This window comes from Chrysemys picta, chromosome 3 (assembly GCF_011386835.1).
Source record: "Chrysemys picta bellii isolate R12L10 chromosome 3, ASM1138683v2, whole genome shotgun sequence".
Lineage (NCBI taxonomy): Eukaryota > Metazoa > Chordata > Testudines > Emydidae > Chrysemys > Chrysemys picta.
In genome coordinates this window covers 136,802,108-136,829,924 of record NC_088793.1, presented here as the reverse complement: position 1 = coordinate 136,829,924, position 27,817 = coordinate 136,802,108, and the positions used below count along the sequence as shown (strand labels likewise).

The following is a 27,817-nucleotide window of genomic DNA, read 5'->3' as shown; positions in this document are numbered from 1 at the left end:
GTGCAACTTGAGTACAAATTTGATTAATGCCTTTACTTTTTGTTTTTTTTCTATGCTGGATATAAGCATTTCTGAGATTGTTAGTCTCTTTCCTTTGTTAATATTTTTGGCTACATTTTGTATAGCCAGGATCCTGAAATCTAGATAGCAAGAGGAAAGAAAAGGTACTTTTCACAGAGGAATTAAGCTATTTCTAATTTGAGCCCATGTGGGATATTGCAAGACTTAGCATTATAACAAGCATTTGTAGGCAAATCTTAACAGTGACCATCTATTCTTGTGACAAACTAAGCATTTCTTATAACTAGACTTCCATTTTTCAGTACAGAGAGCCCACATTTGGTTACCTAAAAAGGGGACCCTCTTAGACCTATACTGGAGGTTGGGTATGAGACTGACTTATTATTTCTGGTCAGTTAGATGTATGTCTGTTGAACTTTTTGGTATCTGTTTTTGGTTTGTCAACGTTTAACTTCAAGCTGAGTCAAATGAACAACTAGTACTTTGGATCTCATTACTGCATATCCGGACACTGTGTAAACCAGAAATAATGGCTCAGTTATACTACATGGAGCCTTGTTTTTGGATTGATTTTTTATATAAGAAAAAGTCCCCAAAAAACAGCACTGTCCCTTTAAAAACGGGACATCTGGTCACCCTAATAAGAAGCATCTAACAGACGTATGGTAATCAACAACAAAAAACTTACCAATGACAAGGAAGAAGTTTGGTATGGTATGTCATGTTGCAGATGACTGTAACTCATCCAACCTGCAGCCCATTATACCACTCACTGCTGTAAAATTTGCCATAACCACCAAAATCTTCAAAAACAAAAACAAAAAACATTCAGATACTCAGACAATAGGAAATACAAGTTTCTTATTAAATGGATTATGTTAAATCTCACAGTTGCTTAAAAACACCTATCAAAACAGTTATATTATAACCTATTTGATTATTACCATCATCTGGCAGGAAACTGTCTTACAAGTAATGTTATGCTTAAATACTTCATTTACAGTTCTTCTTTCCAATGTTTGTTTTTAAGATGACCTTTCAGGATTCAAATCCCTTTACTGTTGTTGATTTGTTTTTAAATAATTGGTTCATAAATCAGTGTTCTTCCCAAGACATATTTCAGGTTAGACTAATTTATCCTGATCTCTTTCTGTTCTTTTCCTCAGGAACGTAAACAGCAGAACTTACTGTTAAGGCTCAACATTCGTACATGTAAACTAAATAAAAAGTCCATAGTTGTATGCAAGGGCAATCCTCAAGTACCTAGGAACAGAGCAGTGCAAAGTTGCTCATCCAAGGATCCAGCTCCAAAACAACACGTAAATATTGAAAGTGTGCAAGCAATGGTATGTGATCGCTCTGTAACAGCCCTTCCTTTAATCTCCATACATGTGGATTAAAATATTTTGCTTCTTAAAGTTCTTTGCTTCACTCTGCCAATTTCTTTTCACTATTTTAAAGTAAATTCAGCCCTCATGAAAGGTGCCAGATTGAAGATTGATCACAGACCAACAGCTCCTCATCTGCATTTCTTGTACAAACAGATCCAAGGAAAGCAGAATTGGGCCTATTCCAAGGCCATTTCAAAATGCCTAAATGATTTTGAGAAAAGGGATAAGAAGATTATCCATGCGCATTCCTTGGTGCCAGCTAGTACTAACCGCAATATGGACACTTATCCCCTAGAAACTGAACTAAGGTTATAGAACAAGGTCATATCACAGAAACCACATAAGAATCGTAAATGGTTACACACATTTATGGTCCATTAAATAAATGTCAGATGGCAAAAAATACTAAAAATATTTGCCTTTACCATTTACAACCTACATACACCTCTACCCCAATGTAATGCGACCCAATATAACATGAATTCGGATATAACCCGGTAAAGCAGTGCTCCGGGGGGGGGATAGGGTGCGCGCTCCGGTGGATCAAAGCAAGTTCGATATAACACGGTTTCACCTATAACGCAGTAAGATTTTTTGGCTCCCAAGGACAGCGTTATATTGGGGTAGAGGTGTACATGTTGTCTTTAACAAGTAAAATCTCATATAAAATCTGTTAAAAGTACTTTTTACATTTGTCTTTTCTATAGTGGTATGTATTACCCATGCAGTAAGCAATACCTTCACCATAGTTTTCACCAGGGCCGGCTCCAGGCACCAGCCCACCAAGCATGTGCTTGGGGTGGCGCCTGGAGGGGGGCAGCGCAGCGGGGCGCTCCGGCCCGAGAGCGGGGCCGCGACTGGGCTCGCCGCCCTCCTCCCGGCGCTCTGGCCGCCGGGGGCTTGCCGCCGGGGAGAGCAGAGAGCCCCAGCCGGGCTCTCCGCGCTGCTCCCGGCACTCTGGCCGCCAGGGGCTCTCCGCCCTCCCCCCGGTGCTCTGGCCGCCGGGGAGAGCGGAGAGCCCTGGTCAGGCTCTCCGCCCTGCTCCCGGCACTCTGGTCGCTGGGGAGAGCGGAGAGCCCCGGTCGGGCTCTCCGCCCTGCTCCCGGCACTCTGGCTGCCGGGGAGAGCGGAGCCGTGGCGGGCTCCCCGCCCTCCCTCCGGCACTCCGGCTGGTCGGGGATTGCGGGCCCGCAGCCGGGCTCGGCGCTCTCCCCTGCCTCACTGGCGGGGGGGGGGGGGGGGGCGCGGCGGGGGGCTTTTTTGCCTAGGGCCGCAAAAAAGCCAGAGCCGGCCCTGGTTTTCACTAAAGATTATACATTCAAAGTCTGGTTTACAGTAATAGAAATGGAAGTGAGTACAGTAAATAATCATGTGAACTATGAATCAGTAGCTAACAGGAATACTCATGTGATTAAGGACAAGTCACTCACAAGAATGAAGATTTGTAGGACCAGACTCACAATCTCTACATCTGAGTACCACAGTAACCTGATTCAAAAGTATTTGTGCTTATGTTTTATACTATTTTAATTTCTCAAAGACATCTTTACAGGGTCAAAACCTCATGAGATCTGGTCTTTCCATGGTATTTGCACTGTACAGGAGCTGAAATACCATGAGAAGACCTCACTACTCCTGGATTCATTCAGAAAACAAAATGAAATGAAAAATGAACCATGTAAACGTAAATACCAATACAGGGAAGCCTTTATTAAACCAACAAAAAGCATTTTCATAAGGGAGAGATTTGTTTATCGCATAATAGTGATTTATTAAATATCAGCCCCTGTTACTGTTAGTGTTACTAAAGCAATTAAAATAAACAATTTCATTTTTATATAATGCTTGAAATACAAATGTTTTAAAAACAATTTAATGTATCAAAAGTCACTTGTAGTCAAAACATTGTTCTGTCTGCTAGTTAACATACACAGAGGTGAAATAAGAATATAGAATTTATTATGATAATTGCTATCATGTGTTTCATGTATAAAAACGAAGTAATACATAGAGCCACATGAAAGGGAGACACTCCTGCACACAAATTATAATCCAGTCATCAGATCTGCATGGGTAGACTCTAGTGCCTACGGGGAGCTCCTGCAAGCTCAACAGGCTTCCACATGGGCACTGAAGTCCAGAGTGATGGACTTCACTCCAAGGCAAAGGTGAAGCTGTATCCTGGGCCTATTCTGGACAATTTTGGCTTTGTTCAAAAGGTGAAACAAATTTTAGACCCTGCATATGACACCTCCAATGCAAACCACATGAAAAATTCAAAAAGACAAATGCTGGACTGTCCTCTACAAATACAAGTATAGTAGACAGCATGTGATGGAGCAACTGATTTAGTTTCATTTAATTAGAGAAGCAACAGAGAGTCCGCATGCTTCTGACGAAGTGGGTATTCACCCATGAAAACTTATGCTCCAATACATCTGTTAGTTTTAAAGGTGCCACAGGACTCTTTGTTGCTTTTTACAGATCCAGACTAACATGGCTACCCCTCTGATACTTAATTAGAGAAGTTATTTCATGCTAAAATGATCATTAATGATAAAAGTAGTCTACAAATGTTGTTGTCTGTAAAATCTATACAACAATTTGACCTGGTATAATATGTTCCAACAAGTATCTTGCACTGACAATTAAGTAGAAACCCATGAGCATTTGCATGCATTTCACAATCAATGAAATGATCTTTGATTAGTTAATTTCAAGCATTCATCAGTGATGCAGACAACACTGGTGAGTTCTTTGCTTGTTCTCTCTCTAACAGTTAACGGATAACTATTTTCCAAGGAACATGGGTAGCAAGACATGTTATTCACTCAACCAGTCATTCATTCATCCAGTGCTATTCCCAGTACCTGAGTATGTATCTGAACCAAAACATATATTTGGCCACCTGATGCATCAGTTTTTTATTCACCAAAATGTAACTTTGAAGAAAATAAATCTATGTAATTTTGATTCCAATAGGTGTGAGCCTGATTAAAAATACTGGGGTTTTGAAAATTAATGTGGCATTAATCAAAGATGATATCATTACTGACATTATATTTCTTTAATAATCATGATTTCCCTGGTGATCTAGTGGTTAGGATTTGGCACTTTCACTGTCACGGCCCGGGTTCAATTCCTGGTCAGGGAATGACACTCTTCAACAAAACTCTGGTCCTGCCATGCAGGCAGGGGACTGGACTCAATGACCTCTCGAGGGGCCTTCCAGTCCTAGAATCTATGATACAGGAGGAATGGGTGTTAAAATAAACTATGGATACACTGCAACAAAGATACAGCAGATAAGAAGTTGCCAGCTATTGGTTGTGGAAATCCAAAAACACTGTGTGCCCATGTAAAATGCTTAGAAACTTGTTTATGGAAATGGTCTGCATTAGAAGCTTTGTTTAAACTATTCAATCATCTTTAAAATCTCTGATGCTCTCTTACATTTATAAATAACATCTTCCATATATAGGTTGTTTACATATATTAAGATAGGTATTCCAAGTTAAATCTCAATTTATTAAAAACACATTGAGAAATAACATATATTGCTTCACACAGCAAGAAAGGAGAATGAATGAATTAATGACTTCATTAATTAACGTGTCCCACTGATAATGAACAAATCTGGATCTGATTAAGGTTTTGGCCCAAGTCACCAATTATTCATATAAGACCACTGCAGTTTTCTTAAAAGTAGCTTATGCCAGACTTTTGTGGAAATAAAAATTCATAAGAGCCTCATAAGATGCATACTCAACACACAATTCTGTGGCTTCAAGTGATTTTGCACATCTTCCTAACTGGTCCATATACAAAAAAACTTGCACTGCCACACACTGTGCAAATCTAAAAAAACTCTCTGGAGGACAGTGTCTTTAAATCAACTGTAAGATTACACTCTAACATGTATAGATAGCTATCTCACTTCTCAACAGTGAAAGCTAGAATATAGATATACTTCATTGAAAAAGTATTCCAAGAAAATTTTTTTATAAGTTACTTAGAAATAATTTCATAATTGGTTCTAAACATTGCATGTAGGCGAAGATAATCAGAAAATTGCTCATATAAATTATGACAAAGATTGAAAATGTATGCATACCTATTGATAAAGTAAGTTGTAGATATAGTACCATAAGTACTATAAAATGTATGTGTGTAAATATATGTTTTAATTACCAATTACAAAATATGAAAAATGAGATGGAAGGGAAGAAATAACCGATCACAATCTCTGATCCAGAGACTTGATTTTACTCACTATGTAAACCACAACTCATGCTTACAGCACTATCAACGAATGTTAAATAATGGTACTATTATGAAAAATTATGCATACAAGGGTTGCGCGCACACTGACACACACACACACACACACACACACACACACACACACAAATGCAACGTTTACCACACAGTATTATCTGAGAAAACACAGATACCTCTGTGCAGTAAATGTTTTCATTTTTAACCACTGTATGCATTTTTTTTCATATTCTCAGTAGTAGTAGTAGTTATAGTCATAAGTGTCACTCCCTCCTTCCTCCGCACCCCTCCCCAGTTTTCAGGGAAGTGTTTATTTGACTAAAACTCAAAATTTTCTGTGGAAGAAGGCTCCATTTTCTGATAAGTTCTATCTATAAGGCATACAGTAAATTGCAACCTGAAAACAGACAGCTGGTGAGTTATGATTACTGCTTCTGAATGGCTAAGAATTGGGCAAATTCTATTATTTTGTTATCCTGTCTCCCCCTAAACCCTTAGTCTGAGTTGGGTGCTTATATCAGCCATCTGGTTCACCTTTTCTTTTAAACTATATGTTAACTGTTTATGCAGGGACAGTGATTTTCTACATGTTTGTACAGCACCTAGCACAATATGGTCCCAGCCTGGTTGGTTTCTAGGCACTACCACAACCCAAGTGTTAAAAAAAAAACTACAACCAAGAAATTAATGTTGTTTAATCGATTTTAAATGTAAGTATACATATTTTAAAAACTGTACTACAATGTACAATTAACTTCAACCCTCAAGTCTATACAGTTTTAGCAATAAGATGAATTAACTAGAATAGATGATGTGTGACAATGTGTGGAAAGAGAGTCTGTGGCTGATCAAAGGGTAACTCTCATTCAAGTTAGGTTTCCAACACGAAATCAACTGCTGAGAGATTGAAGAGTGCAATATTGTATCATATTTTCTCTTTCCAGAAGAAAGGAAAGTCAGTAGAAAATGTGTAACGCATTTTCAAAAAACCTGATTGTTCAGCTATATCTTCAACATATATTATGTACTGTATGAAACTGAAAAATCACAGTGATTTAGCTAATAATGCTTTCCAAGTTATTGTTTCTTTGATCTGTCTAACTATAAAGGAAGAGGCAGCCACTGATACAGGGCACTATCTTTTTTCCTCCTCAAATCAATATATGGTAATGTTTCTACTTTGTCATAATAGGTCAATTCTTTTCCATCACTAAGGCATTATGTGAAGTCAAAGGAGTACATTTTTAACTGGGCCAAAGCTCCACCCAGTGTAATGAGTGTAGAGGGAGGAGTGGGATAAGGGAGTCACCTCAGGCAGGCAGTAGTGGCTCAACAACCCTGCACCATCTATTCCTTGCACAAGTTGGAGCAATTGAGGACCTGCTCTAATTTACACCAGTGGTACAAGAAACCTGAAGTTATCGGTCGTTCCGCTCTGCCTCACCTATGATACCCTACTCCTCTCCATGCCAGAAGTGGTGAAGCTGGTCTTGCCACTTCTGTCAGCTTTATACCAAATTTCCTCTCTACAAAGAAAATTCTTTGATGGCCATGTCCCACAAGAATACAGCCACTTTGTACCACGTAAGCAGCAGAAAGCAGACCTAATGGACAAAAAAAAAAAATCTGGTGGTTTCTGTTGTCTAGCAAAATTAGGCATTCATATGTTTAATGGCAGTTGCATGCATTTATATTTATTTTACTCAAAAGAATCAGCTACTGTACATGACCTTTCTCCTATATTCTGTTGATTATTCTGGAATGACATTCAAGAATATCCTATGCAGCTACTGATATTCTTGTGTTTTTTATTATAAATATGCAACTTACCTGAAATCAATATCCCTCAAAAAGTGTGCCTTCAGCTACATCCATGTGGATTTGGAGGAGGTAGGGTCATGTGTAGAAGAAGAGAAGGAAATGGTGAAAAGCTCATGCAGTATTTGTACTACAAAACATTAATATTAGAGATACACTTATGTTATTAAAGTGAAAGAAGGAAGACAACTAGAAAGTGATGCTTTTACTCTTCCAGGGCTAACCATTACTAAGGTTCAAGAACAAAGTGCAATACAAGCGTCTCGGCATGTGCCTAGAGAGCAACTAGTAAATTGTCATTAAATTGGGGTTAATTGACAATAAATGTCTAAATATCTGGGACACACTGAAAATATCAGCTCTCCTGGAAAAAAGAGAGCTTAAAATAGTCTCTTACATTATATTGTAATATTATCTGCCTGGGAGAAACAAAGCGGAAACAGCCAGCTTCCTCATGGCAGTTTCTTCTTAATGCATGTCAACTTCAGCCATGTGCACTTGGATTGAGAAGTGCAGGGATGACTCAGATTCTGTTTTTAACTTTCTCACTAGGGTCACTCAGTCTCCTCTTCACCGCTATGTAGGGCACCCAAGTTGGTGCAGCAAATACCCGCTACACACACTAACTGGGATTATGAAACTTGAAAAGGAGCTGGAATTCTCAGGAACAAGAAAAGAAGAAAAAAATAGAAGCTTCAAAATCTATTTGAGTTACTGGATAAAATCTTATCATATAAGATGAGGTAAACTGTCAATAGGTTGGCAGTATAAGAGAGAAAATGGGACATCAAAAAAATATAAAGTATGTGCCAGGTGCACAAGTCTGAGATAACACTAAAACAAGTGCACAACGGTTGCTGGCAACTTTAGCTTCCTTGGTGCTCATCGACCACTGCCATAGAGAAGAGTCACATGTGCTTCCCAGACAACACATCTTGCTAGGCTGGCCTGCAGGGAGTGGAATGTACTCAACTCCTATGGGTATTGAGTGTCTCACTTCACTAAATGACTCTACCAGCTGATTAATGAATAGCACTGATGGACTTCCTCTGCCAGAAAGTTAGTGGAAATATTAAGAGAACTTGCAGGTGGAGGTTTAAAGCTAATAAACATTAGGGGTTCTGACAGCACTGTAGATGACAGCTCTGGAGAAAAGATAATAAAAAATAAGAAGAGGCGGTCAGTGTGAAAAAAAATCACAGATCAGACCAACATTATTTTACTTCATTCATGTGAATTTAAACATACAATGTTCCTTATTGTCTACATTATACGGGATGATTTAGTGAGTAAATGAAATATAAGTGCAACTTTACCAACATTAAATCTAGGTTGGTTATACACTAGCAATTCATGAGGCTGCCAGTTAGAAAGATAGCTTTGGGGGAAAAGTAAGAATTCAAGTCAGGGGACACAAGTAATAGAAAATGGCTCTATCTCTTGGGGATAGGGAGCCATCTTCCCTTATATTTATAAGAATTTATAAGAATATTCTCTCCAATGGGTCAAAGAACAATGGAGATACTGGTTGCTGAATCAGCAACTTATTTCCTTTTCATTACCAAAAGAATAGTACTGGAAGTGGCATCCTGAAAGTAGAATGGAAATCAGAGGAAATGAGGACAAAAAGGGATTGTTTACAGAATGTAAACATTTGTCTTTCTAGGAAAACAAACAGATAGCAAAATACCTAAACAAAAGAGCAATTTTGCTGAGAAGACTAATTGTCAAAGACTAATTGGCTTTAAAGTTTAAAATAGCTTGAAGGTAAACAATTTTTCGGTCAATTGACAATAAATGCAAGCCTTCAAATTGCTAAAAAAAATTAACCTAACAGATGTTCTCACTTATTAAAACACGTCTACAAAAAACACAATACTCAAATCACATTACTGATTTTATATAACCCATAAAACTAGATTTTTAAGAATGTATTTTTATTACATTTTAACACACATCTCACTGCAAGTTAACCCCCGGCAATGAGAAAAATCAATATCCCTCCCCCACAAAATTAACGTAATGCTCTGCTAACCAAGATGCTGGCAGCCAAAACTTAATGTACTCCTCTGCACTATTCTCATCCTTTGCTATTATAGGGCATCACAATGTCCTACTTCAGGGAGTAACAAGATATAGGGAGTATTTTTTCTACTAATATGATAAAAAACAAATAAGATAAGAAATTCTGATACTGCAGTATGTACCGTACTCTGCCATGTGGTAGTTTTATTAGCAGTAATTATGAGAATAAATTACATATAAAAAACAATTAAAGTAAGATTAAAGATTTATCCTAAACCTATAAAAGCTATGACCTAAAAGCTAACACTTAAACAACCGCATTAGGGCTAAATGTTGAAGAAGCTTTCAAAAACAAGCAAGAGTATACTGCATATGAGATGATACTTACAATATAAACAACATTAGATAAGACTTTGTCTGAAATGCATATGATTTCTGCTTTATTTTACAAAAAATGTGGCTACTTGGCACATTATTAGGAAACTTTTCTTTAAATATAGTCATTTTACATATGCTTTTATTATAGGTGGCGCAGAGGGAGATGCCCATAAATTAGTTTTGCCCAATACTTTCAAATATGAAACCATTTCAATTACAGCAGAACTCAGAATTACAAACACCAGAGTTACGAACTGACCAGTCAACCACACACCTCATTTGGAACCGGAAGTACGCAACCAGGCAGAAGAAGAGACCAAAAAAAAGTAAATATAGTATAGTGTTAAATGTAAACTACTACAAAAAAATATAAACGGAAAGCAGCATTTTTCTTCTCCACAGTAAAGTTTCAAAGCTGTATTAAGTCAATGTTCAGCTGTAAACTCTTGAAAGAACCTAACGTTTTATTCAGAGTTACGAACATGTCAGAGTTATGAACAACCTCCATTCCTGCGGTGTTCGTAACTCTGAGGTTCGACTGTACTTATAACTTTGTCAAACTTTAACTCTTTGGTGAGAAGATTTCTATACCTGGAATCTGATTTTTGGGGAAAGTTTTAGCAAAAATGGTTCAAATGTTTCTAGGAATTAAATTAGGGAAAATATGTTGCTTTGCCCTCATTAATGAATTGGTTGTAAGAAAGGTATTTTTTAGCTCTAATGCTGCTACACTTTGGAACAAGGACTTGAAATTTGGCAAAGGGGTCTGCCTAGTGTCAGGAATGTGTCTTTTGCTTTTTCTGTGAAAAACTTCCCAAATTTGTTCAAAAAAAAAAAAAAAATCCCTCTTTGCACAAGCTCAGGAGAGACTTGCTAAATTTTGGAGTCTTAACTGCTTAAAGATCTCATCTGTACTGAGCATGCTCCAGCCCCACACAGCTCCTACATTTGTCTGGATTGAACATGTATAATCACATACAGTGTGACTGAATGAGCTCCATCTAGGGGAAACAGGTCAGCAAAGTTTTCCCTGCAATTGCTGCTCCGTAGAATCATAGAAGATTAGGGTTGGAAGTGACCTCAGGAGGTCATCTAGTCCAACCCCCTGCTCAAAGCAGGACCAATCCCAACTAAATCATCCCAGCCAGGGCTTTGTCAAACGGGCCTTAAAAAGCCACTAGACACTTGAACAGATAGCTAGAGGACTCTCTCCTGAGCTCTCAGTACTTCACTTCAGGGTACCCAGTCAGTGAGGAGGAGGAGAAACCAATCTGAAAATACTGAGGTGTTGGGAATCGTGGGGGGAGGGGTATCTGGGGAAGAGATTGCAGGAGTCAGAGGGTGGTGAGAAGCAGAAGGGGAAAGTGGATCAGTAGCCAGAAGTGGGCAGGGGGAGCACAAGGAGACTGGTGGGCAGCGTGTGTAGGTTTGAATGGGTTGGCTGGAATGGGAGAGAGAAAATCACAAGAGCATACCCCCCCATCCAGAATCTGGAATTTAAGCCCTGAATATCAGCCACTCCTCTGCTGTCAGCAAATAACTGTGAAACCCACTGGCAAACTGTGTCTTGTCTTATCCTCTAGTGCCTGATCCACATATTCAGCCTACTATTGCTACCAGTTAATCTGTTAGCTCAAATGGAAGAGTTTAGAACTAAAAATCCAAATCCTATTGATGAATCAATCTGAGGGATCAACATAGTTGTATCTGATAGAAGTTCTGTTTGTTTTGATGTTATTTTTTCCAGTTTGCTTTAAAAGAAAAAAGAAAAAAAGAAAGAAATGAGAAATTAAATCCCCCAAAACTAAATAAAAAGAGAATGTGAAGGTTGTGAAGTCAAGCACTCAAAAGCACTGTGAAATCTTAATTCAGCCTCCCTTCATGTATGCATTATGATGCAGCCTTTAATTACATGATCACATAGGGTTGTTGTTGTTTTTTTTAAAACACAGGAACTCTGCCTCAACTAGTAAACAGGATAGATCCCTCTTCATGGTATTGTTTCCCCCAGTCCTTCAATGATCCCTTGTGCCCGGGACCTCCTAAATTCAGGTCTGGGGGGGAAAAATCCTACAGAAAAAAAACTATACAACTTGAGTTAGGTGCCATGGGATCTTTGGTCATGGGTTGTCAGATTTCATGGGATGTTTTGGTTCCTTCCCTGTGCCTGTCCTGTCTTACAATGCGTCTACCTGCTGGCTAGCCCTGTAGCTGCTCAATAGGGAGCAAAACTTCTATCAGCTTCTGGGGCAGACTTCAATTGCACCTTCTCCTGCTCCCTTGTAATGTTGTCCTAATTATGATTCAGTACCTTCATTTTTAGTAATGTATAACTTTGAGATTAAATTGCCCTTCTGACTGACATATCTAAGAAGCCCTCTTGATTTCCTTTCCTTGTGTCTTACTACAGTCCAATGCTTACATGTATATGCTGGTGCAGCAGACTTGCTTGTAGGCTCACTCGCACTGCTGTCCAGAGCCAGATGGAGTTTGACTGAAGCTATTTCTGGGCAGCAACGAGTCAAAACTTGTGCAGAAGGGCTCAACCAGAAGCCTTATGGAAGATGGACGAGGGCAAGTTGGTAATGTCCAGGAATGCAGAGCATGCACACACACATGTGCACATATGGATCCTTCCCCCAAATCTGATAGCTTCCTACTTATTTCAAACACATTCATCTCCTACAGGCCCAAATACCGCCTTTTCTTTCCCAGAACCTTTTATCACTTACCATTTGCATAGCACTGAACAAGCCTAGCCACCCTTCCCTTTATATTTATGAAACATAAACAGAGCTATAAACAAAAATTCTGAAATGGTGCTCCCATGCCATCCTGATCTCAACAATTGGGCAAGCTTATTGTGTAACAATGAGTATGTAGCATCACTTAATTGGTGCTTTCCTTAGACACCTACAATATCCAGGAAGAATAGGAGGAGTTATGGATGGAGTCAGAGCCTCCAAAAGTTTGGAGAAATGCAACTTTGAATATCAAAGTACATGGGCCATGGGAATGGATCTAAAAATACTACATAATTGATTTCTTACTGATGAGAAAATAAAAGTGCTCTGAAACATGTCCTTTCTGAAGTAGTCTAGAAATTTATTTTCAGTGACTTTGAAAGACAACTGAACTAAGATTCTTAGTAAAATAGTAGTCTTTGCTAAAATACTGCAGAACAGATTTCTCTCTCACTCTGAAACAGGAGTAATTCCAGTTAAAGGTTAGAATGTGCAATGTGAACAGAGGCACGCATAACCGTTTTCATAGGGAGACAGCTCCCAGGAAAGCACCAGAGGATGCTGTGTATCAGGAGGTGGAATCTCTCTTGGTACTGTTTGATGTGCATGGGGATTACTTACTCTGTGCAGTCCATTGGAACAGTGCAGATGCTTCCCAGCCCCGAGGTCCAATGCAGGTGCCTATATTTCTAACAAAGTTTTTAAGCAACAGGCACCTGCCTTTCAGGATCTATTGCTCTGTAAAGTTCATTGTCTTGTAGAAGAAGGCACTGCCACTACACTGGTAGAATGTACATTTTCCACAATGATCTTAATCAAAACAAGCCCTCACACATATAGGTAGCAAAGCACCCAGACTTGAAGGAGACATGAGTGAATGTCCCAAGTGCAGGTGCTTTCCAGCCTCATCAGACTATACTTTAATGGCTTGCAGCAGGACCAGGATGAAATACAATTGTGGACACAACCCCAAGTAAGTTTCAATGCAACAGCAGGCACCCACTAGTACAAGCTTAGAATATTGCATTCTGTACAATTAGATTGAGATTTTGAACCAGACAACATCATATTATTTATTGGAATTTTTACATTATTACATAGTATGTTCTGAATCTTAGTCTTAGATTCGTGATGGTTGCAGTGGCATTTCAATTTTGTATATCAAAGTGAGCCTTGAGGACAAAAATTGTGTGAAAGTCAGACACTACAGCCATCCAACATCTTGACAGATGAAAGGAAACGTGACAAAGTCAGACAGTCAGTCAATGATGCTTGACAGTAGTGTGGGAAAAGAGCCCAAGGCAGACTTTCCCACAATGGCTACTCGCCAGATGGAGGCTGGAGCACACACTGCTTCTTGGCTTGCCTGGGCTTTCTGCCTGGGCTTTCTGATGGCTCTGCACTAGCCTTGTCCTGGCTTCTCCAGACAGAGCAGTTGTGGGCAGGGTTCTCCCAGTTGTCAGTGAGAATGCTGAATTTCTTGAGACCTTGTTTGACCTTATTGTTGTATCAGTGCTTTGGCCTTCCTCTGCGTCACAGGCAGTTCTTGAGTTGACCATAGAGCACAATCTTGAGGCTCCATGTGTCTCAGCCAGTGAAGCCTGCATAGACTGTAGGCTGGTTCTCTCAAAGACCTTGTTGTTAGCCATCCATTGGTCCCAAGCGACTACAAAGACTTTTCTGAGACAGCGAATGTGGAAGCTGTTCAATCTCTCCTCCTGCTTGGACTATGTGACCCAGCTTTCACAGCCATAAAGGAGGGTACTGAGGACACAAGCCTGAAAAACAGAGATCTTTGTGTTCAGGATTAGCAGCTTGTTGATATAGACACATGAGGTAAGTCTGCCAAAGGTGACAGGGGCTTTGCTGATTCTCACATTAAGTTCTCTATCAAGGTTAAGTGAGCTGGTTAAAGTTGAGCGAAGATACAGACGTGATCCACATTCCCCTGAGCTTCATTATTGACTTAGATTTTAGGTGGTATGTTGGTACCCTGTGACATGACAACTGTTTTCTTGATACTGATTACCATGCCAATCTCAATACATGCATCAGATAACTTATTCATCAGGTGAGTTAGAGACAAATGCACCGTCATCTGTGAAGAGCGGATCCCAAATAGCAAGCTGGGTCACATGCCTTTTGCGCTGAAATAATCTGATGTTGAACAAGTTACCATCCAGCCTTACTCAATTAGTATGCGAGACTGATTGCATACTTAAGAAGAATAAAGAAGATGTCAAAATTGATAGGTGCTAAGATGTAGCCTTGCTTCATGCCAGTATCAATGCTAAACTCAGATGATGTGTCATTTTCATACTGGATAATTGCCTTCATTCCTTCATGGAACACCTTAAATAGGGAGAGCATTTTTGGTGGACAGTCAATTTTCGACAGGCATATGCCATTCCTGCTAACTCTGTCAAAGGCCTTTTGTAGGTCAATGAATGCTACATAGAGAGGTGCCTGTTGTTCACAGCATTTTCTCACAACAAGTGCATTGTGAAGGACATGTCAGTCATGGAGCATCTGGCTCCCCCACTGGCTCTCAGGATAAGCTCTCTCAGCAAGGACTTGAGTCTTTTCAGAAGGATCCTTGCAAGCACCTTGCTAGCCACGCTGAGCAGAGATATCCCTCAGTAGTTGTTGCAGTCTGCTCTGTCCCCTTTATTTTTGTATAAAGTGATTATGTTTGCATCATTCAGACCTTGGGTGTTTCTTCCCAGCAGGCACAGAGAAGCACCTGGATGTCGCTCGCAGGCTCTCTCCCCACCCTACCTTTAGGAACTCTGGAGATATCTGATTGCTGCCTGCTCCTTTCTCAGGCGCAACCTCTTTGATAGCTTTCTCTACATCAGTGGTTCTCAAATTATTTATCATTGTATGCCGCATATGCATTGTGGGCCGCAGGGGCTGGGTGGCAGGGCAGCAGCAGTCCGGACCCCAATCCTGGACCCCGGACTCCCGCCATGCAGGGACTGCCAGCTGCCTGCCCTCGATCCCCAAACCTGCAGGGCCGGGCAGCAGCCCCGGATTCCTGACCCTGCCACGCTGGGCAGCAGGGCAGCCCAGAGCCCACCATGCCAGGCAGTTGGGAACCCAGAGCCCGCCACGTGGGCCGGCCTTTAGCACACAGCTGAGCTGGGCCACAGCTCTGTGCTAATTGGGCCGCAGGTTGAGAACTGCTGCTCTACATCTTCGAGAGTTGGTGTTTGGTCCAGCTCCTACATCGTTGGAAGCTGGGAAATGGCAACTAGGACATTATCACAGATAAAGTCATCCTTTGAGTAGAGTTCTTAGTAATGCTCAGTCCATTGGTCAAGTTGTTCTTGCCTGTCAGTCAGGATGGTACCATCTTTTGTTTTCAGGTTTGCATTTTTACAAATTGCACCACGTGCCTCTTTGATTCCATCCTAGGTACCATGAAGTTCCCCTCTTTCAAAGCAGGTCTGAATCTTTTTTGCATGCATCTTGCCAATAGTTCTGGGCACATTCTCTGGTGGCTTTCTGGACCACAGCCTTAGCCTCTTTGAACTTAAGACTTCTGGACTTATTTGGTTGTTGAATCAAAGTTAGGCGAGCTTGCTTTTTCTTTCCTCTGAGTGGGAGCAGCAGATGTTCTGATGCTGCAAACTAGTCAAGTTGTTTTTATTTTGTTGTTCCAAATACATCCTTGGCAGCAGCCAGTGTCTTATTCTTGAAATTTTCCCACAAGGTGTCAGAATCAGGGGAATCAAGTTGATGCTTTTCAGACACATGCTCAAGCGCACATTGAAACTTTGCACGTGTCAGAGTCTTTCACGTTAGTGATGATGAGGTGAGATTTGCCTTTTGACTTCACATGATGGATCCTTTTATGATGTAATTGGAGCTTGGCCCTGACAAGGGCATGGCCAGTGTTGCAATCGGCGCTATGCATTGATCAAGCATGCGGTACATTGTGAATGTTTCTGTGACAGATCAAGATGGGATCAAGTTGATGCCAGTGTCCTGCGCGGGGGTGCCTCCATGTGACCTTGCTGCCACTGCTGCCAGCAAAATAGGTATTCGAGTCTATCAGCTCACAAGAGGCGCAAAGCTCAAGGACACACTGGTCATTTTTGTTGATGCTACCCGTGCTGTGTTAGCCAATGATGTGTCCCCAATGTTTGCAGTGCTTGCCCACCTGGGCACTGAAATCACCTAGTCTGTTCCTTAGGGGGACATTCTTGATTTGTTCCAGTTGAAAATAGAACTCACCTTTTTGCTGTTTGGAGTAGTCAAGTGTTGGCCTGTAGATGGACAGAAGAGTCAGGGTTCCAGAGTTCATATTCACATCCAGCCACATGATCCTCTCATTGATAAATACCAGCGGAGTAAATGCGTTGAGGACAGACTTTTTGACCGCAAATACTGACAGTATATCCTTGGTTCATTTTCAGGTTTCCCAGACCAGCAGACATGGTAGTTTACTTCATCTAGTAGTCCAGTTTCCAAAAGACTCATCTCACTGAGGGCTGCAATATTGATTTCCAGTAGTTTTCTGTCAATTATGGCTGTTTTCCGAAGTTCATGGTCTTTCAGTTTTAGGCTGGTTAACATAGTGCGAACATTCCAACAAGCAATGATTAGTTTAGAGCCAGGAAAGAAGTTGGAAGGAAGCTTCTTTTAGCCCACCTTTTCTAGGGCTTTCCATAAATTGGGGTAAGCAGGCCACCCCTACATAGGGTTGCTTGGACATCTGAGCCACTGCCGAATGCCTGGGTCCTTCCCCACCAGGCCGAGCAACCATCGAGCACAGACCTTTGATGTGTATGCCTAGGCAAAATAAAGAAGGAAGGGGTTGCCATAGGCCTTCCATCTTCTCTCTTGGCAGGGACTATAGAACTCCAATGGCAAGACGAAGATCAAGACAACTGGTACAGGCCTGCAGCAGCGTCTGAGCTGAAGGAAGCATCTGCCTTATCGTGTCTGCAACTGCGCCTTTTCTAAATGGCTGTGGTCCCAGTAGTGTGGGTACCATTGACCAACAGGATTCTGCCTCATTTGTTTTTCTGGGGACATTTCCTTCACCCAGGGGGTTTCACTACCCTCCCCTTGTGCACCTCTGGGGCTTCCCAAGGGAAGATAGATTTATTGATTGGCACTTGTCACTCGCCATTGAGTCGCTGGCTGCACCATCTATGCATCCAGTGGTGAATCCTGGGGCAGAGATCAATCTGAAAGTCAGACACACTAAACAAGAAAATCATGAAGAACCTAGGCACAGCAAAAAAAAGCAAAATGCAGAGAAATGCCTTCAGACAGTCACAGCAACAATAATATTACCCTTTAAAATATCTATAAAAACGAGACCACAACTTGAAAGCTGAAACAAACATGTTTTCTTGTCATTCAACAAAGTTTTTGCTGCATGGGGATAAGTGATTTGAAATTCCCTTTTGCCCCCATCCTTACCCCATATGCCTGTCACATCTACTGAGCTGCATGGCTCTGGTGCTGAGCTACCGGTAATAACAAGCCCAATAGCTCCAGTTTTCAATACTGGCTGCTTGTCAGCTTGCAAATAAATGGTCTTTAATTGACCCTCCAAAGCACTGCTTGTAGGATAATCAATATTACTACACCACCTTTCCCACCCTTTAAAATAAGGCAATTGCTGAGGGTAGTAGTATACCATGCCAGCTGCCACTTATGAATTAACTCATCCAAAAACATAAGAGCAGAGAACTGTTTCAAGGCTGGTGACATTAAAATGTAAAAACACAGTTCACCACTCTTTTCTCTATGTCCTATCTATTTAAAAATCTCTTAACAAAACAATTAGTGTAATTCAGTAAAATCTAAACCAACAAAGAAAGATGCTTTGATTTAAATATAATGCTGTGTGTGGTCACAACTTTATCCCTGTCTAGTTATTTTCAAGATAGTTATCTTGTACTACGCACAAAGGAATGTAACTTTATAACTGTGTTTTATACAAAATAATAATATAATTGTGTTCCTAATACATCCTTAACAAAACACTGAATTGTAACGTTTTATCTTAAAGTGTTTTAATCAGGGCACAAAAAGATAGCCAGGATTTTTTCCTGGTACAAAAGTAGTTGCTCTCCTTCAGAGAGCATATAAATTGTATTACTATTAAATAGTAATATGAAGAGATTTACATCCTTGTCATTCAGACACAATTTGATTGTGCTATCTGTGAGTTCTTGCCATATCTTCTGTAAATATACATCTCTTCATATACTCCAAAGTTTTCTGGTTTTTTTTGTTTTATTTGAGAGATTCCGCTTAAGCGTGGACAGTCAAAGCCTATCATTTTACAAACCTCTCAAAATATTTTGGAGTTTTGCAAAACTAGTTTGATTCATGAGCCATTTTGTTTGAAATCTTAAACCAGTTTATTTGTTTTCCAAAGACTGAGTCAGATTTAAGAACAAAACAAGATGTTTTTTTAGCCAAAGGGAAGCCTGTGTTGTATTAGAAATAAAACACTACTCTCCAAAACTAAGCTCGTAACAAGAAATGCCTGACATATTTTATTAAATGGCATTTCCTTTTTTTAATCGTAATTTCTCTCCCCTCCATTTTTCAAAGGCTATTTGTTTTTCATTCTTGTGTACTCACTATTAAGTGTATTTTTTTAACTGGAAAATTAAGCATGTCAATGCATAAATCGCAGAAAGGCAAGATCTGAAATACAATAAATCCAGAACACCTTTATAATCATAAAACACAGAAGGACATTCCTACATTAAGCCTAGTTCTCTATTGTAAACAATAACTAAAAAAACATAAATATAAAATAAGGATCTGTCTTCTGTCTTAGGCATTTCTACTGTGTCTACTACTACAGTACCTAAGCACTGTCACACTATTGAACACAGAAGTTCAGCAATCCAGAAATAAACCATGACGATGCGAAGAATAAAAATATCAGCTTAAATTTGGAAATTATGAACCAAAATAAATGAATGCCTAGTAGTAAGTAAACTACAGCACTGATTCAGTTATAATGTGCTCCATTTTTCCCTCTTGTCAACATATAATTTAGATCCCATTATGTTCATGTAGATTTAAAAGTAGTAAAATAAATTTACCTAGTGCCAATCCTCACTTTCTCTAGGAAGGTTTTCAGCTTTTTAAAAAAAATCTAAACTCCAGTGATTTTATCCAGAGGAAAGTGGATGTGAATAGGAGAAAGAAAGAGAGGAACAAAGAAACTGACTGCACCATAGTTTTTGTCTTAGATGGAGAGGATAGTATCGCTTTGGTTTTAGCTGACAACACAACTCAGGAAATTTCCTCTGTAACTACACTTCATTGAAGGTTATGTTGACAAGTTTGTTGCCTATACTGACAGTTTAGTCAAGCAACTTACCAATCACTGGAGAAGAGACAAAGGAGTTGAGGAGCGCACATCTCTTTCTGAAGAAGCCATTGCAGCTGCCAAAAGTTACCAACAAACAGTAGAAAACAAAACGTAGATGTTGGAAAAGAAGCTCAACAATCTTGAAAAGGGTGGATGAAGCAAAAAAAGGCAAAATCATCAGGATTCTAGAGGCAGTTGTCTCCTTTGAAGCCTGGCTTCTACAGGTGGAAGATCTAGAAGGTAAAAAGGAACATTTAAATTGGATTAATTATCTGGATCTTAGTTCCAAGGTTTTCCAATAAAAAGCAACATACACCAATTAATATCTACCTCTGTAACTGCTATGATCGCAGTTAAAATGTAAATATTCCCCCACAGTTACCATGCTGTGGTATCTGAGATACTGCAGTATTTCACTAGTCTATGTAGAGAAAGATCCAATGACTCCTCAGATACCAGGGCATATGGGAACTGTAATTATATTATATTTTTCCAGGCAAAACAATTTTTTATAATGGATTTTGTTTCACCAAAACTTTCTTGTGGATGTAACTGTAACATTTGCAACTTTAATCCTATCTTCAAGCATTTGTGCTGAAGTTTACATTTGTACATCCAGCCAAACTGAAGATTTTCCTGCCCAATGACCTGAAAGTATTTGATTCCCCAAAAGATGCTAAAGTTCTCCTTAATAAAGCCAAGTATGGCTCACTGAGATCAGATACCTGAAAACTATCTAATCATAAACACAACGTTTACCCATAACAATTTTCAGTGCATTATTTCCCTAGTTGCTTGATTTTCTTCATTAGGCAATATATGTGTGGGTGTATTCTCCTGCAAATTGTCAAATGTAATTGGATTTCAAGGTGCAGATTGTAAGTACTATTTGTTATCCCCCTCTCATTTTCCACTATTTCCTGGCTGACTAATCTTAAAAGACTACGGTCAAAGTTTTCAGAAGGGCTCACTCAGAATCAGGGGGTTGATTTTCAGAAAAGAGCCCAGCTTCCACTTAAGCATCAGAGTAAGTAGCCAGATTTCAGGCTAACTCAGCATGTTGGTTGCTGAATACTTTTGAAAATCTGACCCAAAGTGAACATCCAAAGACAGAAAAATTATTTGATTTTATTCAACAGCTTATAAACAGCTGTAGTGTTGCATCTCAGTGATGGCTGTATTTCAGTATTGCATGAAATTATTTTTCTGTGGGTGTATATAATTTAATAAAGTTTGTGAAGAGATTTCTGACCCTTTAGTAGGAAAAGATGTCAGATGTAAATGTAAGACACTATTGAGAGGAAGAGGGAAATGGAGGAAGGATTGGTCTTCCTAAATTCACCCAAAGAAAGGATCTTCTGAATGAATGGATGTTGTATCTCTTCAGAAGGGAGGGTCAGCTGCCTCCATGGTACAATCAAAACACACCCTCATACTCCACAGAGACCTTCCACAGGTTTGGTGCTCCATATGTAAGGTAAGATGGGCAAGTCAGGGGAATGTTCTTCATTCCACCTCAATCTGGCACACAGCAGAAACTCACCTAAAAGTTAATACAGCCTCCATAATTTTGTAATGGAATGCCTCTACAGAGTGGAACCCATCTATAGGAAAAGTCATAGAGACAGATGCCACTGGGAACTCCTCTTCATGGCAAGAGCTACAAGGACCCTAGAACTCTTGTGGTGCTCAAGTGTTTAATGAATGCTTTATGTTTACATCTTGATAGCTCTTTGAATTAATATACTAGAGATTGCATACAGTGCTGGGGTGAAGGATGGGAGATTGGTAATGGATATCTATGTAATAGTTAAATGCCAGGTAATTTCCTCATTAAATTAAGGTACAGAATTTGTCAACTATTCCCTCTATTGGCATTTGCCTGGAATGAGACAAACCACCACCACCACCATTAAAGGCTGAAACCTTGTGATTTCAATGGCTCAGTACTTGTAACATATTTACAAAGGAATTCTGCTAGGTCACTGACCACTGACAAGGGGCTCCCTGATATAACAATGAGCTGGCCTGACCAGCTCAGTGCACCCCAACTCACTGCTGTTGTAATCTGTATCTAAAAGGGATCATGTAATGTATCTTATGTGAACCAGTAACATGATGGTTGTTAATGTTACTTTGTGGTGTACATATGGTGACATATGAAAATTATAAATGTGTGCTGGAAATATGTTCTGAAAATGTGTTCAGCAGATAGGGATCAAGGCACCCCACCATAGACAAAGGAATGTGGTTCCACCTGCTTGAATGCATCTCCAATGGAAATTGAGCAAGGAAAGATAATGGAAGTACATTTACATAAAGGTAAACACAGCCATCAAACTAGCGAGTGAGCGAGATAGCCACTTAATTATCAGGACGGGGGAAGGAGACTGCAAAAATTAGCATCGGCTGCCTGGTGATCACAGCAAGCTGAGGCCATAGGACAGCTTCCTGACATTGAAAACAAAGATAAACTTTGAGGATATAAACAGAGGGAGAAAGCCCTTTTGGTATCCTTCACCTGAGAAGACAAAGCAACCAAGTGCTTTGGATTTTGTGTTGGATCCTGGCTAAGGACTGACCAGCCATGCTGGAAGATCAACTAGGGTGAGAAAACTACACTGAACAAAAACTCTAGTTTGTTAAGTTAGGATTTAGTTGGAGAAGTGTAACTTTACTTGTGTGCATTTGTAATCATTGCTAGCACTACTCCTTTTACTTGGTATCACTTAAATATCTGTTCTTTGTTAATAAACTTTATCTTGTTTTATTACACAGCCACCTCAGTGCTGTATTTCAAACTGAAGAGTAAAAAAAACCCTAACAGGCTGAAGCTGTATACTGTCTCTTTAAGGGAACAGCAAACTTGATAAGGTTTTGTGAGCGATACAGTGAGAGAGGCTGAGCACTGCAGGGGAGATGGTCTCGGGGAGACTTGCGACTAAAAGAGCTGTTGGTGTCACTCTGCAAGGAGTAAGCAGGCTGGTGGAAGCCAGGGTGAGGTCATGGCTCTGAGCCAAAGCACAGAAGCACCCAAGTTTACAGGATAGGTAGTGACACAATCCCTTACTGGTTTGATTGAACCTCCAAAGCATCACAAACATTTGTACCTGCATTTAGTTGGCAACAGTTCAGTTTTATCGTCAAATGTGATTACCTGAACCACTGACCACTTTGGATAATTAGCAATACAATTAATTAGATTTGCACCCACAATTTGGGAGGCAGTGCTTCAGCCCAGCTGAAACTTTAGTCCTTAGGTACTTGTCATCTCCTATTTTGCTTTCAGAAATCAACTCTTCTGTTGTAATAGCCAAAACTGTGTAATTAAAAAAATCAAAATAGAAACCAAATAATTAATTTTATTTTGAAGTTGTTGAATAAAGCAACAAGAAGCAAAAAAGAGTCTAGCTAAACATGCCGTTGTCCCCCAAACATGTCCTGGAACAATAATAAAATTGAGGGATGTATCTCTTTCATCTGCATTCTTTTTCTTTTCTTTTCTTTTCTTTTTGCATGTTTGTTAAATAGCTGCAATCTAGTTTGACTAGGAATGTTAAATTTTCATGCCACCATCCCAATCCTGCAAACACTTATGCACATAAGTAATTCCACTGACTTCTGTAGGGCTGCTCATGGGTTTAAAGCTAAGCATGCATGTAGGTCTGAGAATGTAATGCTTTCTACTGTAAAACCACATATTAATTTGAACTTTGGAAAATTGTTTTGGCATTGTTCTCCATTTATATCTGCTGATACATAAACTTGAAATAATAAAAATGGCTTCTTTTTTAACAACAAATTCCAAGAATCTGAATGTTCAGATAATGAACTTTTGCCATCATGAATTGTAAGTGAAATCCAAATGAAAGCACATGGCCCAATCATGCAACCCTTACTTTGATTAAGGGTAGCACAATCAGACCCATCACTTGTAATTTAGAATTATTCTCATGCTAAATTATAGACCTGAGTATCTGGCCATCTTGGCACAATGGAGACATCATTATTGTGCCACTGGCAGGATGAGACTCATATGCACATTGTATTCAAATACAGCTAAATCCCTAGAACTTCAAGCGTTATTTCATCACATCCTTTATAAGTGCCGCTTATCAGACACACACAGTTGCAAATGTGATAAGCATGCTAGTAGAATTGAGGAATACTGTTATCAAGATGCTAAATAAGCCCCAAATTCTAGAACCACTGGACTTGAATAGAACAAAGATTTGGCCCCAGATAGCGCTTGTACTTTCAAGGGAAGACTTCCAATTATCATGTTTGAGATGAGACTCCACCGATGCAGGGGCTCAAACCTCTTACAATAACGAAAGTAGGTGATTTATACAGGCTAGTACACGTGACTCTTATAGACCAGTAGAGCAATATTACCAGTTTCAGTAAAAGTTACATTAAACCTTGTGCTTTCAATAGGTAAAGAATAAGATGTACAACTTTTCCCACAATCCAGATAATGGGACAGATTCAGTCATTGATTGCAGTGAAGCTACAACAGGGATGAATTTGAACCAATGCCCGTAATATGCTAAACCCCATAGCATTATATGCACCAGAGAAAATGCATTCAAATTACTGTTAAAAATGAGCAGCTAAAGATAATTTACATGGAGAGATGATATTTTTAAATAGTTATTTCTGAGCACTAACGACACTAAATATCAAGCTTAATGGTTAATGGGGAGGAGGGGGAGGAGTACAACAGAACCTCCAGCAAAAACTAGAAAGAGGAATAATACCTTTAATATGAAAAATCACTGAACCAATCACAAAGAGCATGAAGAAACAAGTTCTGAAAACACTTATGCACATACTTAGCTTTATGCACATGAGTAGTTCCATTTGCTTCAGAAGACCTATTAATATGCATAAAGTTATGCACATGCATAAGTGTTTGTAGAATTGGGCCCTACGTGCCCCTTTGGTTGGCGTCTCAGAAGAAAGGGCAAAGACTGAACAGACATGAAGACTGAACTAATTTCTCACCCTTACAAGTCTTCAGGACAGTGTTGATGCACATTGACTTGGGAACTCTTCACCCTTCAGATATCCCTTGACAAAAATCACAACAGACACAGCCAGCCATTCCAAAAACACTACTGACAAATACCCAGAAAAACTGGCAAAGCCACAGTCCCTTTTGATTTTATTCATTTATTTTCTTTAATGAAAATTTAGATCAATGTCACATAGGCCTAATACATACATACATATATATATATAAAAAATCAAAAGGATCTCAGAGGGAAAAGGACATTGATGTGGACATGGAGCAATGAGACACATGCCACAGTTAAATATAGAGGCCGCAACTTATAAACTATTGACCAACAAGGAACCCCTTCCCAAATTACTCAGCAAGGCCGTCGCAGTGCAGCATTTAACTCAGGATCTATGGCCAGAAGCCAGAGTCCCAACCCATTCTCCTCCTCCAGGCTGGGAAGTAGGAAAGATGAGCTGAGGGGAGCTCCATAACATGGAAGCGTATCTCCTGACCATGTGGTGGTGTGCTCGGGACCTGTGCTTAAGCAGCCTCTTGGGTTACAGGGACCTAACATCAGACCCATTCTTAACTCACCAGCCACACTGAAACCCATCAAAGTTGCAACAAATATAATGTAAATCCCTAAACCAGACCTGAGCGATACCAGATGGAAGGTGAAAAAACACAGTTGCCATATGGCAAAAAATCCCTTCCAGAACCCAAATAAAATATGCTGATGAGCATCGCCTCTGGCTTTCTATGAAATCCAGCATACTAAGTGAGGATGGTGCTAGAATACAGCCAGAATGTCTGTAGGCCAGTTCTGGGCAGAAACAATTCCTTTTTCTTCCTCTCTGCCTCTGCAGGTGGGACCCAGTCAGTCACTCTGTCCTGACCCAAATCATCCAACGGCAGCAGGAGTGGGTGGGATAGGCTCGGAGCTCAGATATTGTTACATCCAAGCCACTCATCACTCTCTCTCCTCTCCCCAGAAAGATGAGGGAGGGGAGACCAGCAGGAGTTTGGTGTGGTGTGGTGTGGTGTGGTGTGTGTGTAAAAAGGAAGGTGATGCATGTGTCCCCATCAACTGGGACAGTTCAGCTTGGAAAAGAGACAACTAAGGAGGGCTATGCTAGAGGTCTATAAAATCACGAGTGGTGTGAAGAAAGTAAGTGTTATTTAGCCCTTCACATAACACAAGAACTGGGAATCACCCAATGAGTCTGATAGGTAGCAGGTTTAAAACAAACAAAAGGAATAAGTTCTTCACCATGTGCACAGTCAGCCTGTGGAATTCATTGCCAGGGGATGTTGTGAAGACCAAAAGTATAACTGGGTTCAAAAAAGCATTAAGTTCATGGAGGATAGGGTCCCTTAGTGGCTATTAGACAAGATGGTCAGGGATGCAATCTCATGCTCTGACTTCCAGATGCTGGGACTGGACAACAGGGGATGCATCACTCAATAATTGCTCTATTCTGTTAATTCCCTCTGAAGCATCTGGCATTGGCCACTATCAGAAGACAGACTACTGAGCTAGATGGACCATCGGTTGTACCCAGTACGGCTGTTCTTATGTCAGACTGCAACTTAAAGCTGTATTTTCTACTCAACTAAAGACTGTAAAAACCTCTGGGACTTTCGTCGAATGAAATTAAAGTCTTTGAAATACTTCACATAGGAGTTTGTAGCTGTACCAATTTTGGCTGTAATCTGCTCCTGAACTAATTTAACTTTTTCTGGTCATGAGAGACAGTCAAGAGAAACCCAGATTTCACTCAGCACTAATATGGACCAGAACAGTGTTAGAAAAAACGTGGCTTCTGGAGATTCCATTCACTTGCTCAAAAGATGGTCTTATGGTTCTGGAACTAGCCTATCATTTAGGAGTGCTGAGTTCTATTCCTTGATCCATCACACATGCTTCTGTGTAACTTTGGGCAAATCTCTGAACCTCTCTGTACCTGAATTCCCTACCTGTAAAATGGGTTAGATGTATGTGAGATTACTGTAAAACATGCATCATTTAAAAGGATCTTCACTACTATGGTGCCCAAGTAGATCAGATTGATCCCAGAGTAGCTAGAAATACTCTTTTTACAATATTTTTAAAAAGAAAAACGGAGTTTTATTCAAACAAGACTTGCAATTAAAAGAAAATGCCTGGCTTCTGCAATAGGAGATTGTACAAAGGCTGGAAATGTGAAAAAGTCAGTTATTTTTACATATTTTTATTGCTTCATCTCTAAGTGTTCTGAACAATTTGAACCACATAAAAGGGTTTGTTTGGCACATGTGGGCCAGAGATCATACAAAACTGTGTTTTCCTTTTTCTATTGGCAAAATATTTCGCTGTGAATTTTCCTTTCTTTATCACTGTATGAGAATAATTACGTTTGCTGATCACAGATGGCTGTGAGAGGCTCATTTGACTACTTAGAATTGCTTCATGCTCCCTAAAAGGCAATTAAAACAAAAGTTGTGTAAAGACTGCCTTTATCTCATCAAATGCATAGATGATTCATCCCCATTTTATTACTCTTAATTTCCAACCATAATAAACCAGGATTGTGGAAGCAAAAGGCCTACCACTATGTCTTTGCAGTGCGGGGGTGGGAGGGAGGAGAGACATGGAAGAGAGCAGCAATATGGGGAGGAGGCAGGAGAGAATATTTTTCTACCTGACCCACTATAAAGTCATAGATGAACTAGTGAACCACCTTTGTATTTCCCAGGCTTTGCCAGAATTCCACAGAGAAGAATACTCATCTCTAGGGAATAAAGAGCAAGAAAGAATCTA

General features: G+C 39.9%; 1 protein-coding gene and 1 non-coding gene across 3 annotated transcripts in view; one reads left to right on the top strand and one right to left on the bottom strand.

Annotated features, from left to right (window-relative positions):
• Positions 1-27,817, bottom strand: part of CHRM3 (cholinergic receptor muscarinic 3) — a 486,843-nt gene that overhangs the window by 329,800 nt on the left and 129,226 nt on the right. Inside the window, exons 2-3 of one of the 2 annotated variants that reach the window (XM_005300507.4) lie at positions 20,022-20,245; positions 710-824 (exon numbers count right to left, since the gene is read on the bottom strand). The gene's annotated coding sequence lies outside the window, so the exon portion shown is untranslated. The remainder of the gene's footprint in view (positions 1-709; positions 825-20,021; positions 20,246-27,817) is intronic. The other variant, XM_065589089.1, reaches the window with a different exon arrangement.
• Positions 4,495-4,566, top strand: TRNAE-UUC (transfer RNA glutamic acid (anticodon UUC)). Its single transcript has one exon. It is a non-coding gene; the product is annotated as a tRNA-Glu (tRNA).